Source organism: Amphibalanus amphitrite, unplaced genomic scaffold, assembly GCF_019059575.1.
Source record: "Amphibalanus amphitrite isolate SeventyFive unplaced genomic scaffold, NRLGWU_Aamphi_draft 000026F_arrow, whole genome shotgun sequence".
NCBI lineage: Eukaryota > Metazoa > Arthropoda > Thecostraca > Balanomorpha > Balanidae > Amphibalanus > Amphibalanus amphitrite.
The window spans coordinates 595,740-611,123 of NW_024881522.1; the positions used below are offsets into that span (position 1 = coordinate 595,740).

General features: G+C 49.1%; 1 protein-coding gene across 2 annotated transcripts in view; it reads left to right on the forward strand.

The window, feature by feature from the left end:
• LOC122363406 (protein O-mannosyl-transferase Tmtc3-like) overlaps nt 1-15,384 on the forward strand; it is an 87,408-nt gene that overhangs the window by 31,989 nt on the left and 40,035 nt on the right. For both annotated transcript variants that reach the window (XM_043332649.1, XM_043332638.1), the window contains exon 2: nt 3,644-3,708. The gene's annotated coding sequence lies outside the window, so the exon portion shown is untranslated. The remainder of the gene's footprint in view (nt 1-3,643; nt 3,709-15,384) is intronic.

Consider the following 15,384-nt stretch of genomic DNA (forward strand, 5'->3'; position numbering starts at 1 on the left):
TCTTCCGTGTTCTGTGCATGACCGAAAGTTCTGGGCTCATTTAATCATTTAAGTATGGGTTACATGTCATTTCTCGTTCTGAGTGCAGAACACTATGCTACGGCATAATTAACTAGATTTTCCTATTGCGAATGCCTGAATGAGTGCACTTCCTGTAGCACGACCTTTCCTTCATCTAAACTTGTTGCGCATACTTAGGCTTCAAGTATTTGATCTCGTGATTCCAGCTCATTGACGTAATTTTGCTACCAAAGTTTGACGTGCTTAGTTCCGACTATGGCCCATCCGGCTCGGTCCCGGAAGCACGAACAGGGAGCGGCAGGCCGAGGGGAGGGAGGGGGCAGACTGAGGGAAGGGGAGGGGCGGGGCAGGCACAGGTGGTCCCTGCTGCCGGTATCGACGGGAGACACCTGGATCTAACGAGGCCCGCACAGGGGCGCTGAGAGGGGAGCGAGGCGGCGTCTCGTGCGTCGGGACACAGGTGGTCGAGTCGGCATCAGAGTCGCGCAAACGGCCCGCACTCAGAGGCCGCCCCGTGCCCTGGGGACGCGGCCACAATGAGGGGTGAGCGACTGTTCTGGTCTGCCGTGGGATACGCACACGCCTCGACTTGGCTCGGTATCAGTCGCTAGATCTCGGCTTCTCGTTTCTGGCCCGATAGGGACCCCTACAGCCTGCATAAGATGTGTACGAGTAGATTTCGTTTCTTGATCGTCCTGAGTTACATGTGTTCGCTAAATGTCTTGCTTTGGTCCTCAACCGTCATATGACCTCTTCGTCGATTCAGCACCAAATCCAGCGATGCCCAGTATTTACCTGCCAATATCTTCATATACCCAACCCAGTGTGTGCATTGCATGTACCGGTTTTCAATCAGAAGTGAGTTCTCGAACGGCAGCGGCACAATGGTACCGTCTGCGTTTGCGGTAGCGCGTCCAAATCAGACACATCACGGGAGCGCGGCGGGAAGGAGGCATCGTTCCAATTACTGAGCCCTGAATGCGGCCAATACATCATCACTGGCGTCGTGGTGCGGAGTTTGCCTGTCAGTGAGGATGTATCGGCCGGCAGGTCTGCCCTGACGTCCCAATTGGTGAGCGCCAAAGGAAATTCCGATCGGTTTTCGGCATTGCTCGAGATATACCTATGCATTAACGAGCCTCGTGCACGTTGTACAATGTAGCTGTGCTGAAGTCTAAATTCATGTGGCTTTGAATGGGTATTTTTATATTACTGAGGCTCAGCAAGACAAATTTGGAGCTTTTTTGCCAGACATTTCATTGATTTTCTACCTTATCAGGAAACATTAACAGTTGGAGTGTGGATTTTGACTTGAAGCCAAGCTTTTTTAGCATTTTGTCCCCAGACATTCGGGTTTGCTGTGTATGCAATATGCATATAATGGTGGATATTTTTCTCGCAATCAAGGCAGATCCGTAAGATCTGAATGGCCTCGTCTGTTACTTTTTGAAGAGCGATATGCAATAGCAGAGTGTGAGAGCAATGAAACGAATGTTTTGAAGCTTGTCAAATGCCATGACAGGTATTTATCAAATGTTTTTTTTTGTGGGTTTGCCAACACGAAGACCCCTTGCGAAGACCAATTTGCTACTTCAGCCTGAACTTTGCAAGCTAGTCCATTCGGCTGAACCGTGCACACCCAGTCAGTCACACTTTTCGCTGCACCGTTCCAAGCTTCACTTCATTGTGTCGAGCCACTCAAGTGAAATGCTAATTCGCCTTGGCAGTCACGCGTCGCTCCGACGTTACATTCACGGGCTGCACTGCCGCCTGGTTGCCAGTGCACCTGAATCGATTTCTGCGGTCATGGCCAGCCTCATGTCGCTGCAATGTACCACCCAATACAGGGGACGGTGGCAAATTGTCCGTGATGCCTACCCGGGAATCGGTGCCGGCCACACCGCCACGGCGGCCACCGGCGGACATCCTAGCCCACTTAGTCTCCATTCATGCATACATTTCTCAACGGTTCATCACTCAACATGAATGATTCAGGAATGCCGGCGTCGTTTGTCGATGGGGCGGGCAGCGCAGACTAGCTGTCAGTGTAAATGGAGAGGCCCACCGCCGCTACATCGCGCTTAGCGCTGAAACTGGACCTGGTTTTGATTAACTAAATGATTAATTTGACATCATCAATTGCTTTCATTTTGTCTTTCATTTGCCATTGGATTTATCAGCAGCCTCAAACAACATTTCACACTTAATTAAGCACGTCGATTAAAACCGATGACGTCATTTAACCGATATGAGCGATAATTCCGCTCGCCGCGATGTCATGATGCCGCCCATGACGCCGCTGACGGTGTGCCGTCCGATGACGCCCCGTATCCTGCGGGATACGGCACCAGCACGGGTCCCCAGATGACCAGCTTACTCCGGAAATCCGCCTATCTCTATGACCCGAGGTCGGTCGGCCGGCGCGATGAGGAGCCGATTCTCCGCGGACCGGCGTCCGGCCGCCACGATCACCTCCACGATCACGTCATTATGACGTCATAAAGTTTCCACGATCAACTGCAGAGACGCTCAGGCGATCCGCTGAATGGGCACTCGCTAGCCCGATGCGAGTTCCCTTTGGCCGCGCGCCTGCGCAAAACAGAAGTCATAGAACAAAAACGGTTTGTTTATCGCCCAAGTCCTGTACGTGTACAAGTCACAGTGGAGTGAGACCCGACACCGCTTGCGTAGCATCATTGGTGACGTTTATGGCTCGACAAATGACCAGACGTCGACACCGAACTGATCAGTCGCTGACGGACACATTAAAAGGACAGTCGCTGACTGCATCGGCCGGTTTTGCGAAGTGGTTTGTCGGCCAGTGTAGAGAGGTGTGGCAGTCTCTAGTTGTCATGGTAAGGCGCCAAAGACACTTGACAGGACGGCGGTGCTGGATGCTGGTGCTGGGGAGCTGGCGTAGTCATGCTGGTGCTAGGTCGCTGGTGCTGGGACGCTGCTGCAAGGACTGGTGCTGGGCGTCATGCGCTGCGCTGGAGCCCCATTCAATAGACTTCCCCGATTGGGCAATGCATGTTTGATGCGACATTACCTGCGCATGACAGCCACTTTGAGTCGTGTTCATTTTTGAGAGGTCACGCACGCAAGCGCCGGCGTCAGGTAATCAGCCGCTAAATTTTTACCGTATGTCGGGTATATCTTTTGATATCAGCTGAAGAGTGAATTAATGGTATTATTTTGATTTTGTGTAAATGGTTAAAATGGCCATAAGCAGAAGGAGACAGTGCACTACTCACACCGGTGTACCGAGGAATGTTTTTGCATGATTTACTTTTGTAACAGCGTTCCACCTGTTATTTGTTCAAATCACCGACACTTTGTTTCAGTCACTCAGGTGACATATTGTGGTATACAGTATACACGTTAGCGCCGTATTTCTGTCGGTTCCTGTTGGTTTTGTAAGCTCAGTGTTTCGTTTAAGACCGATTGATATCCGCCAGGCTCGATGAGTGTGATATCATTCGATATCAAAGGGTGGGCCAGAGGCCTGCACAAATGTCAGTTCACAGTTGCACATTTGAAACGCCCCTTCCAATGTTTTCCCTTATCGACCAGGCTTTCCATATTGATCGGGCACCTTATTAACACTAGTTTTTCTTTGCAGGAAGTCTAGACAAAGTTGCTGCTGCTCTTCATCCCAAAGTGAAGTTTATCCGGCCAGTAATTAAGGTGAGCCTCATTAGCAATCTTGGAGATCGAGGAGGAGCCAAAGCCTTTCATGACGCGTGTCTTATACTGGTTCTGCGGCGGTGATGATCGTTTTACTGGCGCTCATCCCAAATCAGTGAAAGTGTCATGAATGAGTATCATAGGTACTGATTGCTACATGTCCAATAGTCACGAGTTAACCCGCGCACCGCTGGGCTATTCAGCCATACGCGCCCTGCTTGGGGGGGGGGGGGGGCTGATTCTGCCCCCCCCCTGTCTAACTTCCGAACCGATGGTCGTAGAAAGACGGGGAAAACGGCAATCGAAAGCTATCAACAAGGCGGATCTTAAGAGCCCATTTTTTTTGCTTAAGTAGGTCAGAGGTCAGGTCAAGGTCAGGCCAAGGGTACAAAATGCAAGTTTCTACAGTATCGGCCTTGCACCGTAGTTGCCGAAGAATGGACTGAGACTGATTGCCCAAAACGTGTTCTTAGACTACCAAAACAATATTCGTGCATACAATGTCATTCAAAGGTCAAGGTCAAGGTCAGGTCAGGCAGGTCAGGCCAGGTCACCAAAAACAAAATATAGAAAAGGGCATGTGCGACACATGTTTTATGGGTCATTTTACTCATAGAATTCAATAGGCACACTCAATAAGTGATATGGACTACCTCTGGATGAATTTCAGGTCGAGGTCAGGTCAAGGTCAGGTCAAGTGAGGTCAAATTTTGAAGTTGGTTGTTAAGGCCTAAAAAGGTGTCTATCTGATGCAGTTTTTCACGGCGAATCGAATGTTGCTATTTTTGTTTCCGTGCGAGTTCTAGAACTTCCAAAAAATATTTTTAAAAGAATTTGTGTGTCGTGACGTCATAAAATTTTGAATAACTTCCGCATTTTTGAACGGATTCTTCTAAAAATTGGTATGTAGGTGCACATAGACCACTTCTCTGACCTATATTCCGGTTTTTTGGATAAACTCAAAATTTTGGATTTTATAATAATTTTCCCAAAAAAGTCAGTTTTTTTTTAAATTGGGCCAAAATCCAAAATTTTCAAAAACCGAGATTGCCATTTGATAGACAAAGTAGAATCACGTATAACCTTTTTGTTACGTCTTTATTCCTTCAAAACTAAAGATTTAGCGGCGTTTGAAATTTTGCCGTTTTTGAGGCGAAAATGGCGAACATGACGTCATTAAAACGTCAATTTCTCAAAAATTTCCGACGGATTTCGCTCAAATTTTCAGGGAACGTGTCAAATTGATGTATGATAAGGTACTGAAAGTTTGACGTTGCTGGCATAACGCGTTTAGAAGTTATTGGCGAAAAACGGGAGGGGGGCAGATACTCCTCCCCCCAGCGGGGCGCGGGTTAACACTTCGTTTTTTTTTTGACATTGTGGTATAGGTAGAACCTATACCACAATGCAGTATGCGGGGTATCTAATAGGTACCCCGCATACTGCATAGTGCATACCGCACAATACACATATCACATTGTATGTGAATTTAGCATCTAACGGCAATAATGTAGTAACACAAGTCTTCATAGCAGCAGCCCAAAGTCGATTTGCCATTACTGCTAAGCGATACAACGTTTACCGAATATATTATACAACCGGATAAACGACACGACTGGGGTTAGGTGCTGCCTCTCATAACCATGAATTTCATATTTCGCCTGCTGTACTCGGATTCGATCTCATCATATATTGCCTGGACTAGGCGTTAACGTCACGCAAATAGACCTTACCTTTAAAAGATGTGATCGCGGTCTGGTAGGAGCCAGTGCCAATATTTTGCCGTGAGCAGGTTGACCTTCAGGCTCAGCCAATGCCCGTTATAGAGGTCAACTGACGTCACCGACGGGATCATGTCCTAAATTTAGAGACTTCACTTTACGTACTTGGTTATGTGTAGGAAGGGGAAATGCATCATATTTTACAGTAACGATCCGCCATAAAACCATTATGCAAGCAAACTTATGCATAAGTATCCCCGACAATTTGCAAAAGTACCAGTTCCTGTTGCCTTTGTTGTCTTCCGATGAAGTATTTTTGAAGCAATAATCCATTTTCGGACATCATTTGTACTATGTTAACATAGCACGATTTTACTCAAGTTCTGTGCAGTTTAATTATAGATAACACCACCCATGGCCCTTGCCATATCAATATTCCGGCGCTCCACCAACTTTAGTAACAGGATGGGCGGACTTGGCTAAACCAGCTCAGCACCCAGAGCTTCATAGAGTGTCTCTTCGCGGTTCGGAGCGGCGACCCCGGATCTCTTTACGAGCTCTGAAAATTGATGACGCTAATTTGCAGTCGTCTTTCGGCGACGTGCTCCCATGGGGAGTATATGCGCGACTGTTCTGGGGAACTGTTGCTCCTCTTCCGGCGACCCTGGTAACAGGCGCCTTCATGACACTGGTGGGTCGGTGGGTGGTCCCTAGACCGTGTGTTAGACGCATGGAAATAGAGGCTATAACCACCAGAGATGGGATTAGTTAGAGTAGCCTGCGGTAATCCCAGATATAGAGCCAAGAAAGCTACCAGTGGCTTCGGCTAGCAGTAGTTGTCCGAACCGAACAGTATCGAATGAAAACAGATGAAATTCCTGGTTTGATTGGATATTGTATGTGTTGGGTAAATTTTTGTAATAAGATATCACGTGATTTAAATTTAATAAATAATCAACTCAAACCATTATACAATATATTATGGCATGATCACTCCCTTTTTGTCTCTGCACGTATTCCTCTCTCCCCTCTCTCTCTCTCTCTCTCTCTCTCTCTCTCTCTCTCTCTCTCTCTCTCTCTCTCTCTCTCTCTCTCTCTCTCTCTCTCTCTCTCTCTCGTGTCAGCTCATGGCTCTGCCGTCCCATTTCCTCTCCATATTCTCTCAGTACGCCAGCTCCTGAAGCGGGCGCCATGTTCGATCGCAATGTAATACCGCCAGACCTCGCGCGAATATGGCCGGCAGTATTTCCGAATTCCTTTGAGCTGGTCTGCCGTATATTCCGACGCATCAATGGCACAATGCTCGTCAGCGAGACGCCGTATCGGCGCCGGACCCAGCGCGGCGCGCGCGGAGTGTCCTGGGCCCTAATATATGCGCGAATATTCCTGGGCCGATCGCCGCGGGGAGCGTGCGATCTGCCCCAGATAGGTCGAGCAATGAATGCGATTTTCTGCGGAACATTTGGCTGTGTATCGTGTTATCGCGAGGTGAGATGACTGGGAAATTCCAAGCCATGGGTGACTATCTGGCTTAACGTGAATGCAAACTGATGGTAACTCTGGAATCTGGATGGTAGATAATTGTCACGCTGCTGAAGCAAATCTATGCCAAATGCATAAACTATTATATAAATTTCATATATCGCTATGTGAGGGCTTTTTCTTACAAAACTATACGATTTGAACAGGCCCAGTTTATTTCTGGCTTACGGAGATTCACAATGCACATTTTATGACGCAAAAACGAAATGTACCTAATTCCGATCAATGACAGCTTCACATCTAACGTTATACGATCTACCGCTAGAAAGATGGATGCTATAGTCACCATCTTCATCCTGATGTAGGTGTTCAGATGCTAATCATAGTGCTATATGAATGTGACGCTGCTCGTCAAAACCGTTCTTGGTTTTATGACCGAAAGATGACGTCATTCCAACCTGGTCAACATTCAACAGCTTAATGGCTGCTGTGCAGTGAAATGACGGCATAAAACAGTCGTAAGTTGCGAAATGGTGCGAGTTCAGCGCTTTCTTTCCCTGCTAACTGTAACTGCTTCATCACCAATTGGCAGCTGCGAAACTTTCCGAAAGTCCAAGCGCCCGGCGCCCGCTCAAGTGGAAAAAGATGGACGGAGGCTGACGTTAGGTTTAGACACCAAGGTGGGGTTAACTAGCAGCGGCGGGTCTGCTCAGCCGTGCACCGCGTCGTGCCGGTTCCTCGGCCGCACCATTGTGGTCCATATTGGTCACTGTGCGCCGGCGGCGACCACTTCCCGTCCGTCCGGACGCGGCTAACGCCGGCAGGAAATGGAGCCGGCCGGCCGGGTGCCGGCGGTCACGCCGACGACGACGCGATGGTGCCGACGGTACCAGCTCGACGGTGCCGACGGGAGGGTAGAGGGGGAGCGTGGTGTGGACGGCGGGGGGGGGGGGCGTGGCGGCGCCGACTCGTGTTTACCCTTCCCGATGTCTGATGGATGACGAACGGTCGCCATTGACGAACGGATGCCGGAAGGAGGGACATGAAAGGCCCTGTGAGAGATGGCGAGAGGAAGGAAGCGGAACTTGCCGAATGCGAGAGGAAGTATGCCAGTGTGTGCGGACTCTGGCGCGCGATCTATGGGGTGTTTTTGATGTGGTGCGATATTGCCACGGCGCTGGCGTTAGATGCAGGGCGGATGGCAGCGCCACTCTGCCTCAGCAGTGGCGATTTACGGACGTCATTAGCGTCATTATTAGTGTGACTAGTGTGACGAGGGCGATGGTTCACGGGTCATAAAGTGGGGACGGGACCGCGGCCGCTGCTGGTGCTCGACTGCCGATGTGGTGCCGGGCCGCTATGCTTAGATGGCTGGTGGTGGTGCGACTGGTGCTGGTGCTCCGGGAATGCTACCAATATTGCTGAGCTGCTGGTGAAAAAGATGCTAGTGCAGATGAGGACGGGCTGGGACGGGGACTGGGTCACGTCAGCTGCGGCGGGGCTCGCGACAAAAGCCGGTTGATGTCGGGCTGATGGAAGCCTGCGGTCTACGAAGCCCATGGTGAGCCGCTGATGGCTTTTGGGGTGTCATGGAGTGGGTCTGATGGCATTCCCTGGTGACGGAAGTGATATGTGTTCACTGCGCAGTGTGCCGTGGTCTTTCTTGAATGTGCTTCGTTACTCATGTACGAGTATGTACCATCTTTGGCTGAAAGACGCATAATACCTGTGTGACAATGTATGCCACGACAATTACATGTAATGTATGTAGTGACATAACACATACGTTAGGTCATTAACGTTGTCTCAAATAGAGATGGGCCTCATTCTATTGTTTACCTTAATTATCACCTACATCTCTAAACAACCGACCAACAACAAGCCGACACTGAAATAACTAAGACATGGACCGATGCCTACAGCCGCAAACTCGTGCCAAGAACAACAGGTGTGTTCGACTTCTCCCAGCTTCCAAGTCACCGTACTCAAGCCACAGCACTCACACACGCAACAGGTGAAACGATTTTCCTCCGTCTCTCTACCTTCTCTCCCCTTCGGCGTTTCCCCATCGTCTCCCCTCCATCCTCCGAGGCTGTTGCTGATTTCCCCTGCAGAGTGCAGAATGCGCCGAATGCCTTTCGACTGCTGTGCTGGTGACGTCGATTGCGATAGTGCGTCGAATACATCGATCGTTGAAATCGTTTCGGCGTTAGAGCGCTGGTATCTTAAGTGCTTTGTATTGCGAGAGCTTTTGCTGTGCGTGATTTCTTTTTCAGGAAATTATTATTTATTTAACTATTTTACAAACAAATAAATATTTTATGGCAAGATGAAGGATGGAAAGGTGCTGGACCCCTAACGTTTTCCGTGTCGATTCCTGAGATGATAAAGCGCTCGTTGGGTGCACGTTGGGAGGTGATTTCCAAAGGTCGTGTCTGGGGTCTGAGCCGGTGAGAGTCATTGATGGCTGACAGCTCCGCGACCTCAGTGAGATGGCGAGCCGCCGGCGACCTCTCCACGGACCGCTGATAATGATCAAGAGCCCCCTGAACGAGCGGCGCGGCCGGCGCACTCCCACCGACCGACCGGCGAGCCATCTTCACTCTCGGCAATGGACTTTTGGCGGATTATCCGCCGGCCCGCGGGATCCTTTTCGGTACGTACCCGGCGCACGTGCCGTCCGCTAAGCCCATGGGGTCACACGTGTACCCCGAAGCCCATACGGTGGTGCGCCCGGAGCTGAGCCCGTGAGATCCCGAGAGCCCCGCGCTGATGGGTCACCGCACCACGTCATACGTGAGGTCCCCGACCGGACAGGCCACGCGATGTAACGAAGGTCACGATTCAATTAATTTCGGTCGTGACGGCGCTCCCGTGTCGAAGTCTGGTCCGGTGACTGATGTTATTTGGCGCGATCGGCAGGGGACCGGCCGCAGACTTCCTGTCGGCCTGCAGCTGGTGTCGCGCGACAGACGGTGGTGACATTTGGTGACAACCAATTGGCACTGGTGACTGGCAGTAACATTGCTGGTGACTGGCAGTGACTGGTGACTCGTGACATGTCACAGATGACCTTCGTGCTTGATAATGCGGTGACGTGTGACAGGCCAATTTATATTGCAGTGATTTTTATCGATTCTATGACACGTATGAAGTGAAAGATCATCCAAAAAATTCATCGTAAAAATTGAATTGAAATGTGATGTAATAGCCGGACAGTTGTCCATGTGGCTGTATCAACCAATCTTTATGAGACAAAATAGCAAAATATAGATTGGCGGTTCTTCTGATAACACAAGCTATTTGGTTCAATCTTGCGCGTTTGATCGACAGGTAGGTATAACATACTGCTCGCGTTTTTGTTTGATGCTGACGTCTGTAACGGGTAAATATAGCCTAGCGGTCAGATAAATGAAGCCGTATGAGCGCTGAGATCGTACAGAGCAGTGGTGTGGAAACAGAAGATGATTTATTTGTATATTGCATTATTGAAGCTAAAGGACATCTCACGACAGGTTGTGCGAAATCGTTTGTATGCCTGCTGAGCCTCCAGAGCTACATATACTTGTGAGCAGTGGCGGATCCAGGGGGGGGGGGCAAAATGGGCATTTGCCCCCCCAAACGGCATGATTTTAACATTACGCCTATGGACGATGCATGGAAAGAATCGATAAATTTCTATGGTTTGCCCCCCCCCCCCCCAAAAAAAAACTCTGAGCTGGATCCGCCTCTGCTTGTGAGACCATTATAATTATGAAGGTATTTTTATAAGGATATTTACCTACCTCAACCTCGTGTGAGTTTTTACAATGTACGATTGTAATATTCATTCAAATTACATTTTGTGTCTAAAGATGAATGTCACAGTTTGTGATGCCAAAATAATGTTTCATGGAGTGGCTCAACTACTAGTAGTTTGCTTTAATTATGTAGAAGCTGTTGCGGCTGTTCACAGAATGCTAACGTTTTGTCAAAGTCTATCAGAGCAATGCTTCGACAAACCAGCCTCGAGGACATTCGCTTTTATCGCCCATACTACGCTCGTGTACGTTTCGTCTTGTAAGTTTCAAATATACCGCTGAAGTTGTTCGCATTTACTGCAATTGATGCTTGAGCGTTCCTCTCTGACTATTATTAGAGAGGGGCCCGTCCCAAAGTTGTTTTAAACCGGACTGGAATGCAATAACTGTCAAACGATGGGTTTGTTTTGTTTTAATTCCGCACGGTTGGACTGCTGCGAACAAAGGGGGAGCATTGGTTGGCGCCACTCCCCAGTCCGGGAGAAAAACAGCCGGGTCTGGCGCCGACCGGCGGACGGCAGAGCCCCGACCCGAGACGGATCGCTGCCAGTCTCGCTGCGGCAAGTTAGAGTGATAGCTAAACTTTGCGTTGCGGATTCAGAAGTCGGAGGGCGGTAGTCTGGATGACGATGGGTTGTTTATTCAAGTCAAGCGCGCCGCTGCAAAGCTCCGTATTGAGACAGCTTGTCGGAAGCGTCTCATGTATGATAACTTGTCAACTGAGAACGTCTGCAGTTATACAAAAATGGAAATCCAGCTCTGTTTTGAAGTGGCACACCCACTTTGACATTTTTATTTTGCGAGCATGGTATCATGGTATCAAAGCTGAGATTCGAGAATCTGTCTAACTTCTGAAGAAATATTTCTGGTGCCTTCCAGTGACAGAAATCCTGTCGGACCGGGCTTTCAACCCATTTTGCATATTTCTGATCCAAATATAGTTTGTTCACATATTTACCCTTTCCTGAACCACTTTCTAACTACAGTTGTTATGCTTACTGATGTCATCATTTTATTTCGATTGGCCGTGAAATTGAGATTGTATTATATTTTTTTTCTCAAAATATAGCGTCAGTGTAGTTATAATTCTTATCCGTCGAATGAAACATTAGCTTTCGTTGACCACTGCTATTAACGGTCATTGCCTATTCAATGATTCGTGATGAAAAATTGCCACTAAAAGAACTCACCACTTTAAATGGCCGCTTGGAGAGGATACGGAAGGTCCATTGGTTTATTACTTTTTTCACATATTTCTTATCAAACAATGTCAGCACCTAGTTAAAAACCATAAAGATATTAGAGCTTTTCAGGTTATGTTTGAACTTCTTTATGCAGTCCTTATTCTTTGCATTATTTGTCAAGCTAATGATGTTGTTTGAAGGTGACGAGTAGGGCCATTTACGATGTTTCGTTATTTTACTGCTCAGCTTTACCTCTTTGCAAAGTCATGCATTCATGTAAGTTGTTCTTTCATTGATATGCTGGGGTACTGTAGGTACTACCAGCCTATCGTGTTACTATAATGATCCATAGCAAGGGCACTCCTGCTATTCTTGGCTTCACTGGATGGCTTCAGGCACTCACATTACTGCGCACCCCTCCCATTATTGCTGCGTAATATTTGCGTTTGCATTGTATGCGTCCGAGCCTGCCATTTCGGCCTCGTTGAAGTGCACATATTTATCGTCCTCGGGATTGTTTCCGGTTATGATTGTAAGCGATTTAGCAGCCTGACAGGTTTTGGGAGTGGCGCAGCTTTTTGTCAAGATATAATCTTATATCGGGAATTCAATCGTCAGTTAATCGATTGTCTGATATTTTACTGCTTGAATTTGTCGCAGTGGGATTGCGGAGAATGAAGTATTTCTTCGTATACGATTTTCACATTCCGCAGTGGCATAGAAGACGTTCGGTAATAGATGATCATATTTGAACTTTTGCGTTCCGCACTACATATTTTACATCAGTATGCATTCTGTTTTGTCGTCTTGAAGTCAACAGCGATTTAAAGTAAGCAAACTATAAAACACACTCGCTCCTTGCCTTCCGCTTGCGTTCTGAGTCCCATACTTCGCACAGCAAACGCACCGATCAGGCTCTAGCCCACTGTATTTATCCAGCTGGCTCGTTTGCGGCCTCGCTGGCAGGCTTGGCCGCGCCCCTGCCACCGCCGGTGAGTCGATATCGTCGCAGTGATCGGAGATCAACGGCAGCGACAGGTGCGTGCGTGGCGCGCCGCCCCCGCCCCCGCCCTCGCCCGGCACGGATGGAGCGGCTGGCTCATTATTGGTATGTTGGGATCGATGCGGCCGGCGGTCTCGGTGGCTCAGCGGGCTCACGCGCTCCCTCCGGCTTGAGGAGTTCCTGGCTACTGAGACTCGGGGGATATCCTGACCCCTGGGGCTCAGGGAGTCCCTCTGGATCCAGGGGGCTTTGGGGCTCCTCCGGCTCCGGGGTCTCTGGACTGGGGGATCCGGGGATTCGGGGTGTCCCGGCTGGTCGGTATACGCAACAGCCGGCGTGGCTTTCGACGAACCTCGCTAACGATACACGCCACTGTCCTCAGTTGATGGACGGTATCTACCACAAACAGAACATGAGCAGTAGGCGCCTTTTCCCCATGTGCCTCCGTAGACCGTTCCGTCCCCCCAGGCCGAGAGAGGGTGAAATTGGCGAACCGCTTCGGCTCTGTACTGTGTAGAGGACAGGGTGAGAGGAGCGAGAGGGAGAGAGAGGGAGGATGTGGTCGCAGACGCAGTTGGTCGCCGGAGACAGGCCTGGTTATGCACGAGCACGTCCTGCCCAGCCTGTTTTGATTTGTAACGCGTGGTCCCGGTGCGTAATTTTCTCTAGGCAAGGGACAAATTGGTGCTGTCTGTTTCGCTTGGTCAGCCATATGTTTACGTTTTCTACCTATTGATATAAAAGCATCGTTTGTTTGGTTTACAGTTGGGCATTGTAATTTTGGCGACCTGAAACTACAAACAAAGCCTTGGGTCTGACCCGATCGAAAATGCCCCATGCATTTCTGCGGCACTAGTTACAAAAGCTGTTAGCTCTACATACGTTTATGAATTGTTTTCATTTGTTTTATCATGTTAATGACATTTAATATACCTTTTCCACCATACCTGCTTATTTGATCACTCATTATTTGGTCCAAGTTTGATGCAGTAATATAAATGTGGGTCATTTATTCCCTTGCGTGCTGTATCAAGTGCTCCTTAACTATACGGCCTGATGATTTATGGCGCGCCTGCTTCAAATTGGTGGGTTTTATATCGATGTAATCACGAATGTTTACAGAAATCGATAACCTGTGGGCTCCAGAAAGCTCAAAGCTGGCTACATTCTAGGTTAGCTTTCAAAAGTCGTTAGGGTAACAGTTTAACGAACTGCTGATCATGCACGGAGGGAGCAATGCTCTCTACACCATATCTTACGCTGTGCCTACGCAGATGCACTACGAGTATGCCGCCCATTCCAACCCCAGCCGTCACCTAGGTTCGAGGCCAAGTAGCTCGTTCCATCACTGCCCGATAGATTGTTCATTTAGTGCGCCGCCGGTCGAAGAGAAACGCCAGCTACCCGGCCACCACTCAGTTCCATAGCTCAGCGTTCAGCCAAGCACAACACTCGTAGATAACGCTCCCCCTCATCGGTAGCACTTTTGTTGGCGCATTTCAGCCGGCGGTGGCTTTTTCAGCTGTTTGTGTGACCGTTCTTAGACCGGCTGCCGACTGCCGATGAGTTTTATGGTGAGCAGTTTCGGCCACCGAGCTGCTGCAGCCTGCTGTGAGCCGCCACAGCCCGCTGTGAGCTGTCGCAGCGCTGTGCAAGCCCTATCAGTGGGAGCTGTTTGAGCCGTCGAGCTGTCGGCGCCTGACGGAGAGCTTCAGCAGCTGTCGAGCCACTGTGGCAGCTCGTTTATCCTGGATGAAGCTTTTTTGGCGTGTCGGTTGACGCCACGTCGGGCGATATTCCGCGACCACGACAGCAGATCGTCGCTGGGTCGTTTGTCATGCAGGGAGGAAGGGCGAGTGGGCGACGACTGGGGAACAGAGGAACAGTCGACACTGCATCTAAACTGAAAGACTGGAAATAGGCTCTGTAAAATGTATGCATTTATAGCCTGTGTACACATGGCGAGTGAGCTTAAAGGTAGACGTATAAGCTGTACCACATCTACCTATTGATGTTCCTGAGCCCTGTAGCAACGCATGGTATACCATCAGCTTCTCGTGCATATGGATCAATAGTTGATTCACTATTACAATATTAATGAAACGAATTAAGTCAGTGAGCCTATAGATGTCATCATTCCAACAAGCGCCGCAATCATCTAGGAACAAATGCACACGGATACTTGGAATCGCCGGCTCCGAATCTTGGCGTTGCATAGCAGCTAAAGCACTGCAGGCGTACAATCTGATCCAAAGGCATCCAGCAAGGCACGCGATAATGATCATTATGCCGGACTCATCGAGCCAAGTCTGTGCCAAACGACTCTGCTGCGCCATTCGGGGCAATTATGAGCAATAATACGGCGCATTGGCGTCATATCTATGTCGCCGTATTGGAACACAATGACACCCCTGTGTTCGGATGGGTGCGCCATTTCAGGGGTAATACAAGGAAACATCGAGTAGCTAGGCGGGTAAAAACCGTGC